At 33.7% G+C, this 17,921-nt stretch overlaps 1 non-coding gene across 1 annotated transcript; it reads right to left on the reverse strand.

Annotated features, from left to right (window-relative positions):
• Positions 1-1,098: 1,098 nt before the first annotated feature.
• Positions 1,099-1,283, reverse strand: LOC130850648 (U2 spliceosomal RNA). Its single transcript, XR_009053002.1, has one exon. It is a non-coding gene; the product is annotated as a U2 spliceosomal RNA (small nuclear RNA).
• Between the last annotated feature and the right edge of the window lie 16,638 nt (positions 1,284-17,921).

The following is a 17,921-nucleotide window of genomic DNA, read 5'->3' on the forward strand; positions in this document are numbered from 1 at the left end:
AATTCTGCTGTCATGGAGCCATATTTCTTTAGCTTAAATCCTAGATAACTTGAGAGTCTGTGAAATGGATTACCAAAAGTAAACATATACCAACTACATTATGAAAAAAAATATTCTTACCTCAGAGATAAATATCTATAGCATCACTATATTCTTCTAGCTAATAACACCATCACAAATTAAAAAGAGGTTAGTTAGGGCTCACATTCTTAGAATATACAGATTGGATTTTAATATTTTTCCATTTATTGTTGTTTATTATATTTCAAAAACCTTTCACATCAGTTCTAATATTACATAGTAAATTTGTCGCAGTGTAGTAGGTAGAGAATTCCATTTAAACAAGCTGATTACCTATTGTGAGCTATCATTCACCACCTTAAAAATTGTTTTTTTTCTTCTATTTTTCCAGTTCAGATTCTATTTTTCAGTTTCAGTTCAAAGATTGCTGTTTGTCAAATAAGAGTTGAGTCATTTTGCTGTTGGTATTGGGGGGAAAATGGAAATATTTAATTTGATATAAAGAAAATTCTAATTTAGCTAACAGTTTCTTTCTCCTATTACTAGAAAAGGAAAAAACAAACAAACAGAAGTTTTGGGGATAGGGATTTGGGTACCTCTAAAAGAGGGGTAAAAATGGAAACTTATTTGCCAAACCAACAGAACCAAAGGATGAAAAACTTCACAGGCAAAAAAATACATGAAAATTATAATAAAGTTTTCAAAAATTGTATTCAGCAACAATAATTACTTTTAATATCTTCTGGCTTTAGAATTTTTGCTTTATACAGGTTGATACTTTTGTGGATTTATAATTTATGTTACTTTTATTCTCTCTGTTTAATACTGGATTTTAGGATTTGGAGTGACAAGAATATTGACTCATACTTAATATATTTAACAGGGTCAGCTAGAATGGGGTTGCTTTTTAAAATGCCTTTATTTTGTATTTGTTTTTATTTTGAAGTAGGGGTTTAATTAGTATGTACTAGTCAATTATTAAAACTTTTGCTTATTTTGTTTACTGTATTTTTTTACTCCAGATGTACATTCAAAAATTTAATTTTCATAATGTATCTGTTTACATGCTCTGCTTCAAATAGGACACTCCTACATAGGTAATATGAGGTGAATTAAAATAATTATAAAATAAATTTCTTTCTTTCTATTCCATCTCTTATTTACCAATATACCTGTCTGACTTCACTTAAAGTCATATTGGTCAGGCTCCTGATAAAACATAGATTTTACACTTGATCTTAGCCAAAAGGCCGAGAAGCGATTAAACATAGATTTTACATTGCTTGTGCTCAATAGAGGTTATTACATTGAAATTATACTGTAGTATATTCAATAGGTACTTCAGCTGTTGAAAATTTTGGTTAATTATTTTTTAATGCTCTTTATGAATAAAATGAACTTTATTCTACAATATTTATTGTGTATTTACTCTGGGACTGCAGTAGGCATTATCTAGGATATTTAAATCAGCAAGATTAATTTGTGCCTTCTGTCCTCAAGGATTTTACTATGTCCAGGAAAATTATGTTGGCCAAAGTTTTCTTGTCAGGTTCCTTCATTAACAATCAGCCTTTGTACATAAATGAGAGCACTCACTGACTTCTTTGAATGACGCCTCCTTTCTTTCTTTGCTCAAGCCCATTAACCCCTAAACCTACCCACTATATACAGTGCATTTTTAATGTCATTCTGTCATGGAAGCCCTCCTATCTTCTGGTAACTAGGTTAATGTCTCTTGTGTATTTTCATAATACCGCCTGCTCATTGTGATTTCCATAATTAGTTTGTTTGTTTAATGTTTGTCTTGCCTATTAGAGTGTACATTACCAGAAGACAGGATCCATTTTCATTTACCTCCATATCTCCAGTGTCTAGTGAATGTGCAACTCAATGATAATTGATTAAATAAATGAAGAATTGGTAAAGGAACACAGCTGATACTGTTTTTGTGAACTCTTCACTTTGAAAAACATTGAAAGTTAAAAGTTATACTGTTTCCTTTTCTAGATTCAACCTATTATTATTTGCCACATTTGCTTTTCTCTCCCCCCACTCCTTTTCATATGTAATTACAGCATGTATCTCCAATAAACAAGGATACCCTTCTACCAAGCCACAATATGATGATTTCCCTGAGGAACTTAATACTGTTAAAATAGTCTTAACTTTCTTAGATCCGTATTCACATTTACCCTAATTGTTCCTAAAGTCCTTGATCCAGTCAAGTATCGTAGATACTTTGTTTTCAAGCTGTATTTATTATAATTATTATTACTTAATATAATAATTTTACTTGGTTTTTAAAACAACACAGCTTACTTTTACTTTCAGAAACATGGCTTCCTTAAAACTTTTGAACTATTTCAGGTTCTCTGGTACCTAAATTACCAAATGAATGAGTGGCCTGAGGGCAAAATTTACATATATCTCTATTTATCCTACATGATTAGGAGTATTTTAAATCTAGGCTGTTAAAAAGCCATTACTAATGGTATAGCACATCAGTATTAAAATATGATTCCAACAAATAGGACTCTCAATGCTGAACATTTACATAGTTCTAAAGACAGATTAGAACATTTTTTAATCTTTAATTTTCTCCTTGAATTACCTTCTTCATCACTCTAAGTTTACTCACAGGGCCTTGAAGAAAATGAAAAAAACCTGTCAGAAAAACATACGGTATAAAAAAGTATTACATTTTTATGTTTTATTTTCAATACCCTGGAGCTTTCTGAGAGAAATCAATGTAGCGGAGAGAGATAACAGGGACTGTCCAAAGAACTTATGCTTTTTTTTCTTTTCTTTTTTTTTAAACTCAGCACCATCTTTTTAAAAGCAATGAGAATAAACATTGTTGCATTGAAGAAGTGTCTGTAAGAAGTGTGAATAGATGTTTCAATCTGGGACCATTTCACATTCACTGTGAACAGTTGGATATTATTGAACAGGCTTTGCCCTTTGCTAGTAAATCCTGCAGCTAATCTTATTAAGAACCAGTGGAAACGGAAGTTATATAGAAATCAGAAGTCAGCTCCACAGTAGAAGGTTCAAAAGGTTTTCTTTTTGTTAAATGCTTTTTCTGTGTTTGTTTATGAAAGTTATTTCATTGAATTAGTTAAATTTCAAACGTTCTCAAATGTAATCAGTTGTATTCCCCCTCTTATGAACAAAGAAGAAGTTTTGTCAAACACAGACCAGTTTGCCTTGAACATGCTTTGGATAATGTAAGGCACTTTGGAGATTCTTTGAAGAACATAGACCATTTCTTTAAAATGACTTCCCTTTTACCTCTTAATAACTCTGATGGAGGAGGAATGAGAGCTGACTCTGTAGATTCTCAATTAGCTTCAAAGTCCCCTAAAATATAATATCTGAAGGACATGACCATTGTGGTTTTGTCATCAAGTGACTTATGCCAGAATACTAAAACTGTAGTTGGAAGATAACATATTGTAGACTGTGTGTTGCTTGGAGGCAAATTATGCTCAGAGACTGAGATTGCCTTTGCCAATACTTTATTTAACACAAGACAGGATTGCTGTGGGATTTATAATAATTACATGAGCCATTAGTATACAAGGTAATGTCTTTTAATAAGCCAATAAAGAAATAACATACTTCCAACAAATAATATTGAGTTAAAACCCAAACTTTTTGGCCAACCCAATAGATTAATCACACTATTGTTTCAGCCAAGGGGAGGTGACAGAAATAAAGCTCAAATTTAGTTAGAAGTGTACTTTTTCTACAAGTTTTGGTGTCTTGGAAAGATGACTTTGCCAACTGGGAGATGACTTTCAGCTGCCAGTGGAAAAATAAAGGTTCCTTGTTGCTACAACATATTGCTGGGGGATGTTGGTGCTGGTGTTGGTGGACAGGCTAGGATGCTCCGAGGGTCATGACTCCAGGGACCTCCAGGGACTCCAGTGCATGGCTTATACCACTGCCTACGAGGAGTGCCTCACACAGGCAGGAAGAGATAGATGTCCCATCTCTTTCGAGGCTGCTGCAAAGTTTAACACTACTGCCAACCAAGAGTAGCCTGGCCATGGCATGAGCAAGTGTCTCGAGATTTCTGGAGAGCTAGATCAGCAAATGGTAGCTTTGCCCTGACGGAAACTCTCAGATACTCCTTACAAACTCTCAGTATTTATAGTCTAAGTGTCCCCTTGCCATGGTTGCTTCTCCACATGTTCTTATTGATAAGGCTCCAGGGGGTTCCTCAGCAGCTGAGCTACAAGTGCTTATCAAGGACAACGAATAAGATGAGGACATCATGACACAGCTTACTTCATTTTATATCAAAACAACTTTACTTCTAAAAACAACTTTTGGTTTGTTTTTGTCACAAACATGTGGAATAAAACAACTTTACTTGTAATAAACAAGTGGATTTGAAATAATATTAAACCAAAACACAACTGTATTCTGATTGTGACTCTGCCACTGGTCATCCTTGTGACTTGGACCCATAAGTCATTTAAGGTTTTACAAGCTGTGGTTATATGTTAAAGGTAGGCTAAGATGATTCAGTAAAATCTAAAGGATTATATTATATTATATTATATTATATTATATTATACTATATTACATAGGATTATATCAAATCCCTCTTTTGCTCATGACACTTCAAAGCTTCCCCTTTGCACTCAGAATAAAATAAAATGTTCTTAAAACAGCTCTCAGGCCCCCTTGGATATGTCCCTATTTACTTGTCAAAACTTATCTCTGTCCCCACCCCCTCACCCATCCCCACCCCCTCACCCCCCGCCCCAGCTACTGCCACTTCTGTTTTGCCTCCTACATTTCTCCAAAGCTTTTCCTTAAATACTACATTCTTACTGAGGGCTATCTTATCTATACAAGCATTCTTCTTTAAACTTACAGTCACTGCCATCTGCTCTGTATTTTCCCCCATACCGTGCATTGTGTCTGTGATATATGACCAAGAGTAAAGTAAGACAAAAGTGATGACTTAAGTAATTAACTTGATGATCACTTCTACTATCTTATTTTTAATGCATCGCACATAATAGAAACAGTTGGAAAATCAATGATTTGACCATCATGAAAAGGATAACAATTTGAGAAAGAAATATTGATAAAGAGATAGATTGGCAAATTGCATAGGGTATAGAAAAATTACATAATTATCAATAAATTCAATTTAATTAGGGTTTAACATTAGAATAGTTTTGGGGATATGTAATATTCTTATAAAATGCACCTGTATATTCCTAAAAAGTTACTTAGATTACCTTTGAACAACCATTTCTCAATAAATTGGATATGGTGTCTTAAAATACAAAGTCTCACTCAGCGTTTGGATGAACTGCTCACCTTAACCTGAAGTAGTTATTCATATCTGAAAGTTCTAATAATTCCCTTAGCAAACTTATTTAGGGAATAAATGGACTTACAGATACATTATTTAAATGACAGTTATAAAATAAATTTTTGCAATTTTGAATATTATACAAAATTTTATAATTTTGATTTTCACTATCGGTTGCTGTAATGAGTTAGTATTGCACATAAATCTTTATGTAAAGTCTTGGGAATTCCCTGGTTGCCCAGTGGTTAGGACTCCACACTTTCATTGCCGAGGACCCAGGTTCCATCCCTGGTCAGGGAACTAAGAACCCACAAGCTGCGTAGTGTGGCCAAAAAAGAAAAAAAAAAAAAGCTTTCCGTAAGTTCTCATAGTTTCCACTGGTTAAGTTACTAAAAGAGGATGACTAGATTAAAGGGTACACATAAAATTAAAGTTTCAGCTCCCTTAACACTGTAAAATTATAGCTCCATCAGCAGCACGTGGCAATGCCTATTTCCCCATAATTAGTATTTTATGTGGCAATTATATGTTTTTTTTTTAATAATATGTTGCCATAATTAGGAAAAAGACCAGCTGTTGCATTTTGGCCTAAGTGTTGAACCTTAAGCTAGTTTTATGTGAAACTGGGTCAATTCAATGAAGAAAGCTGGTTGAGTAAAACTATGTTTCTACCCCTTTTTTAATCCTCTTTTCCTATCATCAGTCCTCTCCTGCCCCTGCACATGTATATATGCATGTGCATGCACACACACATTCATATATGAAAGAAATGTGCACCATTCTACTAGAGATTTCACTTGAAATTGATTGTACTGGCAATGGGTGAACCTAGGTCTAACAAAATTGCAATACTCCCTGATAATTTGCCTAGGAAGAGTGGCATATATCCTTTTGTTTTTGTTTTCTATTTCTGTTTAAAATATGACCACGAAAGATTTCTGTTAAGCTTTTTCATACTTGTGAAGTGCTCTGTAATTTATCTTACTGTTTATTCTTTAACTTTTTAAGCTAGAGTTAAAACTTATAGCTTTTAACTCCAGCTTTACATTTGAAAAATGAAACTTACATAGTTGAAGTGCCCTCAGTGACACCAAAAACAACAAAAATAACAAAAATGGCCAAACTCAGAATTCCTCAGATCTAAATATATATGTGTATACCTAGTATTAGTTTTATGATATACATGAATTCTTAGATGGTGGTTAAAATCCCCATAGGTCTAAAAGATATCCTTCAGCATGCTTGTGAAGAGGTAAGAAAACAACAGAACAAAAGCAACACTGAATTAAAACTAGAAAAGAAATTTGGTTATTTGCCAGTCTTGCCTTTTTTATTTTGAAGAGTAAGAAAAAGATACTAAGAAGTTAATTATACTGATTTATACAACCCAGAGAGAAATTGGCCCTTAAATCTAATTCTCCTGATTTGAGTCCAAATACACTTATTGTATGCCACATACAATGCATTAGTTTATAGAAAAAATGTGTGTATATTATTAAATTCTAAACCCATATAAATCACTACAGAGGAGCCACAGATTAATCTAGGTAGCTTTTTAAAGGATTTGTTTCAAAAAACAAATTAAATCATAATCTCAAAAAATCTCTTCATTTGAGTGTTTTCAAGGACCTCCATTTGGCTTGATACTGTAACAGTATTCTCATGTTTTTTAAATCATGTCACACATTTAAATTTTGCTGCCATAAAGATAGCATTTCATTGCCTAGACAATTATATCAATTACCAAGTTTCAATTGATCATATGCTAATACATTTTAATGCTCTAAGGAAAGCTACTTGATCCTAAATATTTTCAGCTGAGTTTTCTGTTTTAGCTTTTCTCCTCTGATGCCTAATGAGTAGGATATTTGTTATTGGGTAATAAAGAATCTAGGAGAGATTTGTAAGAATGGAAGTGTCATGTTCAGAATTATTCTTTATTTTCTGCTTGTATCAGTTTCTATTTTAATTCTGAACATCCTGTGATAACTTGCTTTTTCTCATTTCTCTGCCTGATAATAAATTTGGCAAAAGCCAAATGGGAATAAGAATAATGAATCCTGGGTATAAATCCTGCCATAACCCAAATCCAATGGATCTCATTTTCCAAAGACCTGAGTCTCATCTTGTTGTAAGTTACAGTCACAGTCAAGCTGACTATTATATAGGAAATAAGCTAGTAGTTTGTTTGTTTTCTTTCATTTTAAATTTTATATTGGAGTATAGTTGATTTACAATGTTGTGTTACTTTCAGGTGTACAGCAAAGTGATTTAGTTATACATATATCTATTCTTTTTCAGATTCTTTTACCATATAAGTTATCACAGAGTATTGAGTATTTCCTTGTGCTATACAGTAGGTCTTTGTTGATTATATATTTTATACATAGCAGTGTGTATATGTTAGTCCCAACCTCCTAATTTATTCCCCCCACACATACCTTTCCCCTTTGGTAACAATAAGTTTGTTTTCTAAGTCTGTGAGTCTGTTTCTGTTTTGTAAATAAGTTCATTTGTATCATTGTTCTTAGATTCCATATGTAGGTGACATCATATGATACTTTTCCTTTATTTGACTTACTTCACTTAGTATGATAATCTCTAGGTCAATCCATGTTGTTGCAAATGGCACTATTCCATTCTTTTTTTATGGCTGAGTAATATTTCATTGTATATATGTACCACATCTTCTTTATCCATTCCTCTGTCATTGGACATTTAGGTTGCTTCCATGTCCTGGCTATTGTAAATAGTGCTGCAGTGAAGATTGGGGTGCATGTGTCTTTTTGAATTATGGTTTTCTCTAGGTATATGCACAGTACTAGGTTTGCTGGGTCCTATGGTAGCTGTATTTATAGTTTTTTAAGAACCTCCATACTGTTCTCCATAGTGGCTGTACCAATCTACATTCCCATCAACAGCATAGGAAGCTTCCCTTTTCTCCACACCCTCTCCAGCATTTATTGTTTATAGATTTTTTGATGATAGCCATTCTGACTGGTGTGAGGTGATACCTCATTGTAGTTTTGATTTGCATTTCTCTAATAATTAGCAGTGTTGAGCATCTTTTCATTTGTTTTTTGGCCATCTTTATGTCTTCTTTGGAGAAATGTCTATTTAGATCTTCTGCCCGTTTTTTGATTGGGTTGTTTTATTTAAATTGAGCTGCAGGAGCTGTTTGTATATTTTGGTGATTAATCCCTTGTCAGCTGCATGGTTTGCAAATGTTTTCTCCCATTCTGTGGGTTATCTTTTTGTTTTGTTTATGGTTTCCTTTGCCATGCAAAACCTTTTAAGTTTAATTAAGTCCTGTTTTTTTATTTTTGTTTTTATTTTCATTACTCAAGGAGGTGGGTCCAAAAAGATATCGCTATGATTTACATCAGAGAGTGTTTTGGCTATGTTTTCATCTAGGAGTTTTATAATATATGGTTTTACCTTTAGGACTTTAATATATTTTGAGTTTATTTTTGTGTATGGTATTAGAGAATGTTCTAATTTCATTAATATTTAATCTACTACTATCTCTTTGAAAACAAGTCCTTAGACCCAGTTGGCCATAGGCATTCATAGTTCTGGAGGTGTGGCAAACTAGGATTTATGACAGAATGAATTTTAAAAATAAGATTCAGTTTTTGACATATATAATCAAAGCAACAAGACTGTAGATGTGAGAATTATGCAATGTTGGAAGAATTTTTTTTCCCTAGTTAACTTAGCTTTCTTATCTCTTCCAAACTGGAAGGCTCTTGCCCACAGAGATGATACCCTTTATACCCATGACAGTGAGGCATTGAGGTTATGTTACTGTATAGAATAGAAAGTTTTAATATGAGAAGAAAAAATGTTTTAAAAAGCACTTACCTTTTCCTTCCCTTGAGAAATGGTGCAAAGAAAGACAGATATAAACAATCAGATATAATTATCTATTTTCTCTTTTAAGGCTTTTGTTTGGTAAGCAGGATATATATTACATATTGGAGATAAAGGAAGGGCAGAAGGGAACATGATGTCTCTTCTATTCAAGTGGTAGGGCAATAAACTCTTGAGTCATCCTGGAATGAAGCTGAAATGAAGCAAAAATGACTTGGTAGAATTCTTTGGACCTGAGGTGAATTTCTCCAAGTTACCCTCAGTTTTCATGAGCTATGGATACTCAATTGCCAAGCAGTTACCTTGCATGGGGCCGTTTTGTCAGGGAATATCACCTTGCAAAGCTGGGAGAAAACTGCTCAACAGGAATAGATGAAGCAGTGGGAAGATACTCCCCATCCTGAGTCAGTGGAAACCAAAATGGAATAAAATCAGCCAGAGGAAGTCATTAAGCTCTCTTTGAGCCATAAGTCATGTCTACTGCAGAGCTCAGCCATGCCTATGGCAGGTTAGATAGCAAGTACATGAAGGGAATCAAGATCAGTTAAGTCATAGATCATGGTATAAGTCTCCTCTGCTGTCTTCTTCCAATTAAGAAGAAAAGGAAAGAGGAGGCAAGTGCCCTTTTTAAATTCACACAAGATTTAGCAAGAATTAGGGCACTGTTTATCTGAACCTAGGATACATCCTTTTCCACTATGCTTCAGGTGTGACTCTGGTCAGACTAGATTATCTATAAATGATTTACTTTAAATTTCTATAAAATATTTTATTCAAATTTGTTAGGGATGAAAAGAAATTGTAGACATTTCTCTTCTCCTTACCAGTTTACAGATTATTTAGGAAAAAGCTAAAGGCAAAATAAAATGCAAAATTAAATATCCATAAACACAATAATCAAAGAAAATTAATAGATGGTAGAGTGTGTTTAACATGAAACACAAAAATGGGTATTAATATTTTGATGTAGGTATATTCTATCAACATTTGAAGTTGCTGTATAAAGTAGTTTAGGGAGAATAGCCTTAAGATACACTTTGATGTATTTGTTCATTTATGCAACCAGATACTGTATACTAGAAAATCTATTATGCACTGAGGGTATAGAAGTAAATAAAACAAAAGTCCAGTCCTCATGAAGGTTACAGTATAAATTTAAGAGAGAATAAATAAAATAAATAAGCCAAATATAAACTAGATAATATTAGTGTGTTTGGAGAGAATCATTATAGAAAAATGTTACAAGCAAAATTGTTAGTCATAAATAAGTCTGGAAGTTTTGGAGACTAATAATGAATACTAGGACAAAAGAGAATTTTTGAAAGGGAAAATTATGAGAGATTAGACTGCAAATGTTGGTAATGGCCAGACTTTGCAGTGTATTATTGTGTTGATTATTGTGCTCTGCAGTTTGGGTTTTGTGTAATGGGTAGTGTGGAACCACTGAAAAGTTCCAAAAATTGGAATGATGTATTTAAAGTTTTTCTTTAGGAAGGAAAATCTAGCAAGGCCAATGGGAAGAAAGTAGAAGGGTGTACAGATTACTGGAGTCTTGTGACTCAGATAAAGTTGCATAACAATGAAAGGCTCAGGTAAAGGTCTTTGGGTACTTAGCATTACCAGGAGTCCCCTACAAAAGTTGCTACAGAGAAGCGGAACTTGCTCTAATTGACCCCAGTTATTATAGGAGTACCTGCAGTTTGGGCAGAAGAGTGAAAATGGTAGATAAGGAACCTAGTATTTCCCCTATTTATTATTTCATTTCACTCATTCATTCATTCAATTATGAATTTACTCTCACAATCCTTTTTGAGTACCTGTAATGTATCAGGGATATTGTGCATGGTAAGCATCCATAATTAATAAGACATGATGTCCTGTACCAGAGGCACAGAACTCACATGATGTTCTTTTAGTGGGATAAAGAAAAGGGAGAAGAGGCAGAGAAAAGATGTGATTCATTGTGCCTTTAGGAGGGAAAGAAAAGCAAGAACATTATCCCTTAGGAATTCATGATTAAACTGAGACTTGTAAAAAGAGTAAAAATGTAGCAAAGGCAGGAGGGATTAAAAAGAACCCCTAGGGGAAATATATCAGGTGGGTAGAAAACCAAGGGGTTAGGAGAGGGCATTACAGGTGAAGGGAACCATGAGGGCAAAGGTTTGTATCTCAGGTGTGAGAGCATAATGGGTTTATCTAGGACAGTTGTTGAGAGAATGGAAAATAAAGCCTTTCCAGGGATGTATTGGTAATGCATGATGACTAACTCCTCCTTAACAAATCCAAACACAATGAAGTAAAAGTTTCGGTATGTCTATCTTAGTGAAGGCCTTCAACCTACACTTGAAGTATAAAGATTAGATCATGGAAGAGGTATCAAGCATGGAGATTTAAATGTGGGAGTCAATCATATAAGGAAGAAACAGAAGGAAGAAAATTTTTCTTTGTTTAGAATTAAGTATTTTTAAGTTATTTCATTCCTCCTACTATCAAAAGGATGGAAATAAAATTATGAGAAACTCCTAACTGGACTGGGCAATGAGATAAATGAGCTGTATTTCATTTTATATTGTTATATTTTATTTTACTTTTTATTTTACTTTTTTAACTCAGAAAAAATGTGGAGATTATTACTATTCTAATTCCACCTCTAGGTCAATTTAAATTATATTATTATCTTTTAGATTATAAATTTATCCCTTTAAAAATTGGTATTTCAGCCCAGAGTATCCACAAGATGGCAAAGTAGGAAGATCTCCTCCCACAGGCACACCAAAATTACAACTACTTACAGAGCAATTTTCTATGAGAGTGACCTGAAGACTCACAGGAAAGATTTTCCACAACTAAAGATATAAACAAAGTGCTACAACAGGACAAGTAGGATGGGTAGAGGTGCAGTATAATCAGGACCCATACCTCTGGGTTAGTGACCCATAAATGGGAAGAATATTACAAGCAGAGATCCTCCCAAACAAATGAGGGGTCCAAGCCCCATATTGTGCTCATTGGCTTGGGGAGTCCTGTGTCAGGAAGGTAAGCTGCCAGAATGTCTGGCTTTGAAAACCATTGGGGCTTACATTCAGGACAGCTGAAGGGCTATAGGAAACAGAGACTGCTCTTAAAGGCATGCACAGATTTTCACATGATACGAATCCCACTGCAGAGGAATTAGTCTGAAAGGATCCTGGGTCAAACTAACTTGCTGATCTTGGAGAGCCTTCTGTAAAGGCAGGAGGCAGCTAGGACTCCCACTGGGGACAGAAATGCTGGTGACAGCAATTTGGGGGTGCTTGTTAGCTTGTTTTATTGCAATGATCCTAGTGCTGGTAAGTGCCATTTTGGAATCTTCCCTCTAGTCTATTAGTGCCAGGGACCTGGCCCCACCCACCAGTGGACACAGAGCAACCAAAAGCAATGTCTTGCAGCCAGCTGGGTAGAGGTGAGCCCCACCTGTAAGCATGCCCATAGCAGTCAGGCCCACCACAATAGAAGGGCACACACAGCCTAAATAGGGGAACCTGTAGAACATATAGGGGAGCATGCTCCTGGTTCCTATAGGATGTCCCCTACATGGCCCACTTCTCTAAAATCAGGAAATATAACCCACTGACAATATATATATATATATATATATATATATATATATATATATAAACAAAAAGAGTTAGGCAAAATGAGGAGACAGAGGAATGTATTCCAAATGAAGGAACAAGACAAAACCTAGAAAAAAAGAACTAAATGAGATGGAGATAAACAATCTATGTAATGAAGAGTTCAAGGCAATGATCATAAAGATGCTCACCAAACTGGGGAGAATAGATAAACACAGTCAGAATTTCAACAAGGAGTTAGAAAATATAAAGAAGAACCAAAAAGAGCTGAAGAATACAATAACTGAAATAAAATATACAGTAGAAGGAGTTGACAATAGATTTGATGATACAGAGGAACAGATTAGTGATCTAGAAGACAGAGTAGTAGAAATCACCCTAGCTAAACAGAAAAAAATAAATAAAAGGTGAGGATGATTTAAGAGACCTCTGAGACAACATCAAGCATATTAACACTTGCTTTATAAAGGTCTCAGGAGGAGATGAGAGAGAGAAAGGGTTAGATAACTGACTTGAATAATAATTGAAAAGTTCCTTAACCTGAGGAAGAAAACAGACATCCAGGTCCAGGAACGCAAAGAGTCCCAAAGAAGATAAACACAAAGAGTTGCATACCAAGACATATTATAATCAAAATCACAAAAATTAAAGAGGGAATTTTAAAATCACAAACCAAGAGAAAAGCAACTAGTTCTGTATAAGGGAAATCCCATACGATCCTTAGCTCACTTTTTAGCAGAAATTTTGTAGGTCAGAAAGGCATGGCATAGTATATTCAAAATGGTGAAAGGAAAAGAACTATAAGAATGCTCTACCTTGCAAGGTTATCATTCACATATGAAGGAGAGTTTAAAGAGTTTTACAGACAAACAAAAGCTAAAAGAGTTCAGCACCATGAAACCAGCCTTATGAGAAAATTTAAAGGGCCTTTTGGAAGCAAAAAAAGAAAAGACTGTGACTAGAAATGAGAAAATTATAAAAGGAAAAATCTCATTGTTAAAGGCAAACATGATGTTAAGGTAGTCAGTCAAACACTTATAAAGCTAGTAGGAAGCTTAAAAGACAAAAGTGGGAGAATCTTCTGTATCCAAATAAGTTGTCAAGGGATACACAAAATATAATGATGTGGGGGAGATACAAATTTAACATAGTTAAGATGTGTTCAAATTTGAGAGATCATTAACTTAATCATATATATATATATTTTATTTGTATATATATGGTTAAGATAATATATATGTATGTATGTATATGTATATATGTTTGTATATGAACCTCATGGTAATCACAAACTAAAAATCTATAAAGGACAGAAAAAAAAAAAAAAGACAAAGGAATCCAAAACACTGAAAATAATTCTTAACACAGTCATCAAATCACAATGGAGGAGAGCAAAAGAAGAAGAAAAGAATAAAAAAGAACTGCAAAAATAAATCTCTAAGCAAAATGGCAATAAGTACATACCTATCAAGAATTCCTTTAAATATAAATGAAATAAATGCTCCAAAACAAAAGACATAAAAAGGCTGAATGGAGAAAAAGACAAGACATATATATATATATATATATGCTGCCTATAAGAGACTCACTTCAGAACTAAAGACACACCAGCCTTAAATGACACATCAGATCACATGAACTTATTACATTTATATAAAACATTCCATCCAGAAGCAACAGAATACACATTCTTTTCAAGGGCACAAGGAACAATCTTCAAGATAGATCACATGCTAGACCACAAAACCAGTCTCAGTAAATTTAAGAAAATTGAAATATTAAGCATCTTTTCTGATGACAGTGCTATGAAACTAGAAATCAGCTACAAGAAAAATCTGCGAAACCCCACAAACATGTAGAAGCTAAGCAATATGCTACTAAATAACTATTGAGTCACTGATGAAATCAAAGAGGAAATAAAAAAATCCTGGAGAAAAATGAAAATTGATACACTGGTACAAAATTTATGGGAAACAGTAAAATCAGTTCTAAGAGGAATTACAATGATACAAGTCTACTTCAGGAAACAAGAAACATCTCAAATAAACAGAACTAGATAGAGAAGAATAAACAAAACATCAAATCAGTAGAAGAAAGGACATAATAATAATCAAAGGAAATACATTAGAGACTAAAAATAAAATAAAATAAAGGGGGAAAGATCAATGAAACTTGTTCTTTGAGAATGTGTTCTTTTCAAAGAGCTTGTTCTTTGAAACAATAAACAAAATTGATAAACCTTTAGTCAGACACATGAAGAAAGGAGTAAGAGTCCAAAAATAAAATTAGGAAAGAGAAGTTCCAGCTGACACCAGAGAAATACACAGGATTATAAGAGATAACTATGAATAGTTATACATAGATAAAATGGACAGCCTAGAAGAAATGGGCAAATTCCTAGGAATGTGCAGTCTCCCATGACTGAACCAAGAAGAAATAGAAAATGTGAACAGCTCAATTACAGTAATGAAATTGAACTGGTAACAAAATAACTCCCCACAGACAAAAGTCCAGAACCAGATAGCTTCACATGTGAATTCTACCAAACATTTAGAGAAGAGTTAATACCTATCCTTCTCAATCTATGCCAAAAATTGCAGAAATAACCCATCTGAACTCCTTTTATGAGGCCAGTATCATACTCATACCAAAATGAAAGATACCACAAAAAAAGAAAATTACAGGCTAATATCACTGATAAACATAGATCCAAAAGTTCTCAACAAAGTATTAGCAAACCAAATTCAACAATTTATTAAAAGGATCATATATCATGATCTAGTGGAATGTGTCCCAGAGATGCAAGGATGTTTCAATATCTGCAAATCAATCAGTGTCTACCACATTAACAAATTCAAAAACATAGGGAGATCAACTCGATGATGGGTGATGACTTAGAGGGCTGGGATAGGGAGGGTGGGGGGGAGCCATGGGAGGGAGGGGATATGGGGACATATGTATAAATACAGCTGATTCACTTTGGTGTACAGCAAAAACTGGCACAACAGTTTAAAGCAGTTATATTCCAATAAAGAACTTAAAAAAATCATATGGTCATCTCAATAGATGCAGAAAAAGCTTTTGAGAAAATTCAACATCAATTTATGATAAAAACTCAACAAAGTGGGTCTAAAGGGAACATATTTCAACATCATAAAGACCATATATGACAGGTTCATAGCCAATAATTATAACCTAATGATGAAAAGCTGAAAGTACTCTTCTAAAATCAGGAACAAGATAAGTATGCCCACTCTTGCCACTTTTATTCAACATAGTATTGGAAGTCCTAGCAAGTAATCAGAGAAGATAGAGAAATAGAAGGAATCCAAATTGGAAAGGAAGAAGTAAAACTGTCACAGTTTGCAGATGACATGGTATAATATATAGAAAATCTTAAAGACACCTCAATAAAACTATTAGAACTATCAAATTCAGTAAAATTTCAGGATATAAAATTAATATAGAGAAATCTGTTATGTTCCTATACACTAACAACAAACTCTCAGAAAAAAGATTTTATTAAAAAAATTATCCCATTTACAATTGCATCAAAAAGAATAAAGTACCCAGGAATAAATGTAACCAAAGAAATACAAGACTTGTATTTTGAAAACTATGGACATTAATGAAAGAAATTGAAGATAGCATAAACAATTGGAAAGCTATACTGTCCTCATGGATGGGGGAATTATAATATTGTTAAATGACCATACTACCAAGACAGTCCTCAAATTCACTGCAATCCCTATCAAAATACCAATAGCATTTTTCACAGAAGTAAAACAAATAATCCTAAAGTTGGTATAGAACCACAAAAGACCCTGAATAGCCAAAAAAATCTTGAAAAAGAAGAGCAAACCTGGAGTCATCATTCTCCCTGACTTCAAACTATACTTCAAAGCTACAGTCATCAAAATAATATGGTACATCAAAAACAAACACATAGACTAAAGGACTAGAATAGAGAACCCAGAAATAAACTCACTCTTATATGGACAATTCATGTATGACAAAGGAGTCAAACATATACAATGGAGAAAAGACAACTTCTTCAGTAAATGGTGTTGGTAAAACTGGGCAGCTAAATGCAAGAGAATCAAACTGGACTATGTTCTTACACCATTAAAGACTTAAATGTAAGGCCTGAAATCATAAAACTCCTAGAAGAAAACATAGGCAGTACACTCTTTGACACTGATCTTAGCAGTATTTTTTTTGGCTCTGTCTCCTCAGGGAATTAAAACAGAAACAGAAATAAACAAATGGGACTACATCAAACTAAAAGCTTTTGTACAGTGAAGGAAACCAATGAAATGAAGAAGCAGCCTACTGAATGGGAGAAGATATATCATTTGTAAATGATATTTCCAATAAGGGGTTAATATCCAAAATATACAATATCCAGGCAGAGGACCTGGATAGACATTTTTCCAAAGAAGACAGGCAGATGTGTATATATACACAACTTTACACACACACACACACATACACAAAATGGAATAACAGGCATAAAAAATGATATCTTGCCATTTGCAACAACATGGATGAATCTAAAGGGTATCATGCTTAGTGAAATAAATCAGAAAGAGAATGACAAATACTGTATGTTCTCACTTATATGTGGAATCTAAGAAAACAAACAAAACAAAACAAAATCAGACTCAGATATACAGAGAACAAATGGGCAGTTGCAAGAGTGGAGGAAGATAAGGGGTGGGCAAGTAGGTGTAAGGTACAAACCTCCATTTATAAAATAAATAAGCCACAGATATGATATACAGCATAAAGAACATGGTCAATAATATTGTAATAACTTTGTATGGGGAACAGATGTTAACTACAATTATCATGGTGTTCATATAACAACATATGCAGATGTCATATTACAATGTAGTACACCTGAAACTAACATAATATTATACATCAACTATACTTCAATAAAAAATAAAATAGTTGATTTCATACTTGGCCACAAAGAAATATTTGATGCATCTTTGTATTGCTTCACTTTTTGCAATAATCATGGATTACTTTTATAATGCAAAAAGCACTAAAGTAAAGAAAAAAATTAA

The sequence above is a fragment of the Hippopotamus amphibius genome, chromosome 3 (assembly GCF_030028045.1).
Source record: "Hippopotamus amphibius kiboko isolate mHipAmp2 chromosome 3, mHipAmp2.hap2, whole genome shotgun sequence".
Lineage (NCBI taxonomy): Eukaryota > Metazoa > Chordata > Mammalia > Artiodactyla > Hippopotamidae > Hippopotamus > Hippopotamus amphibius.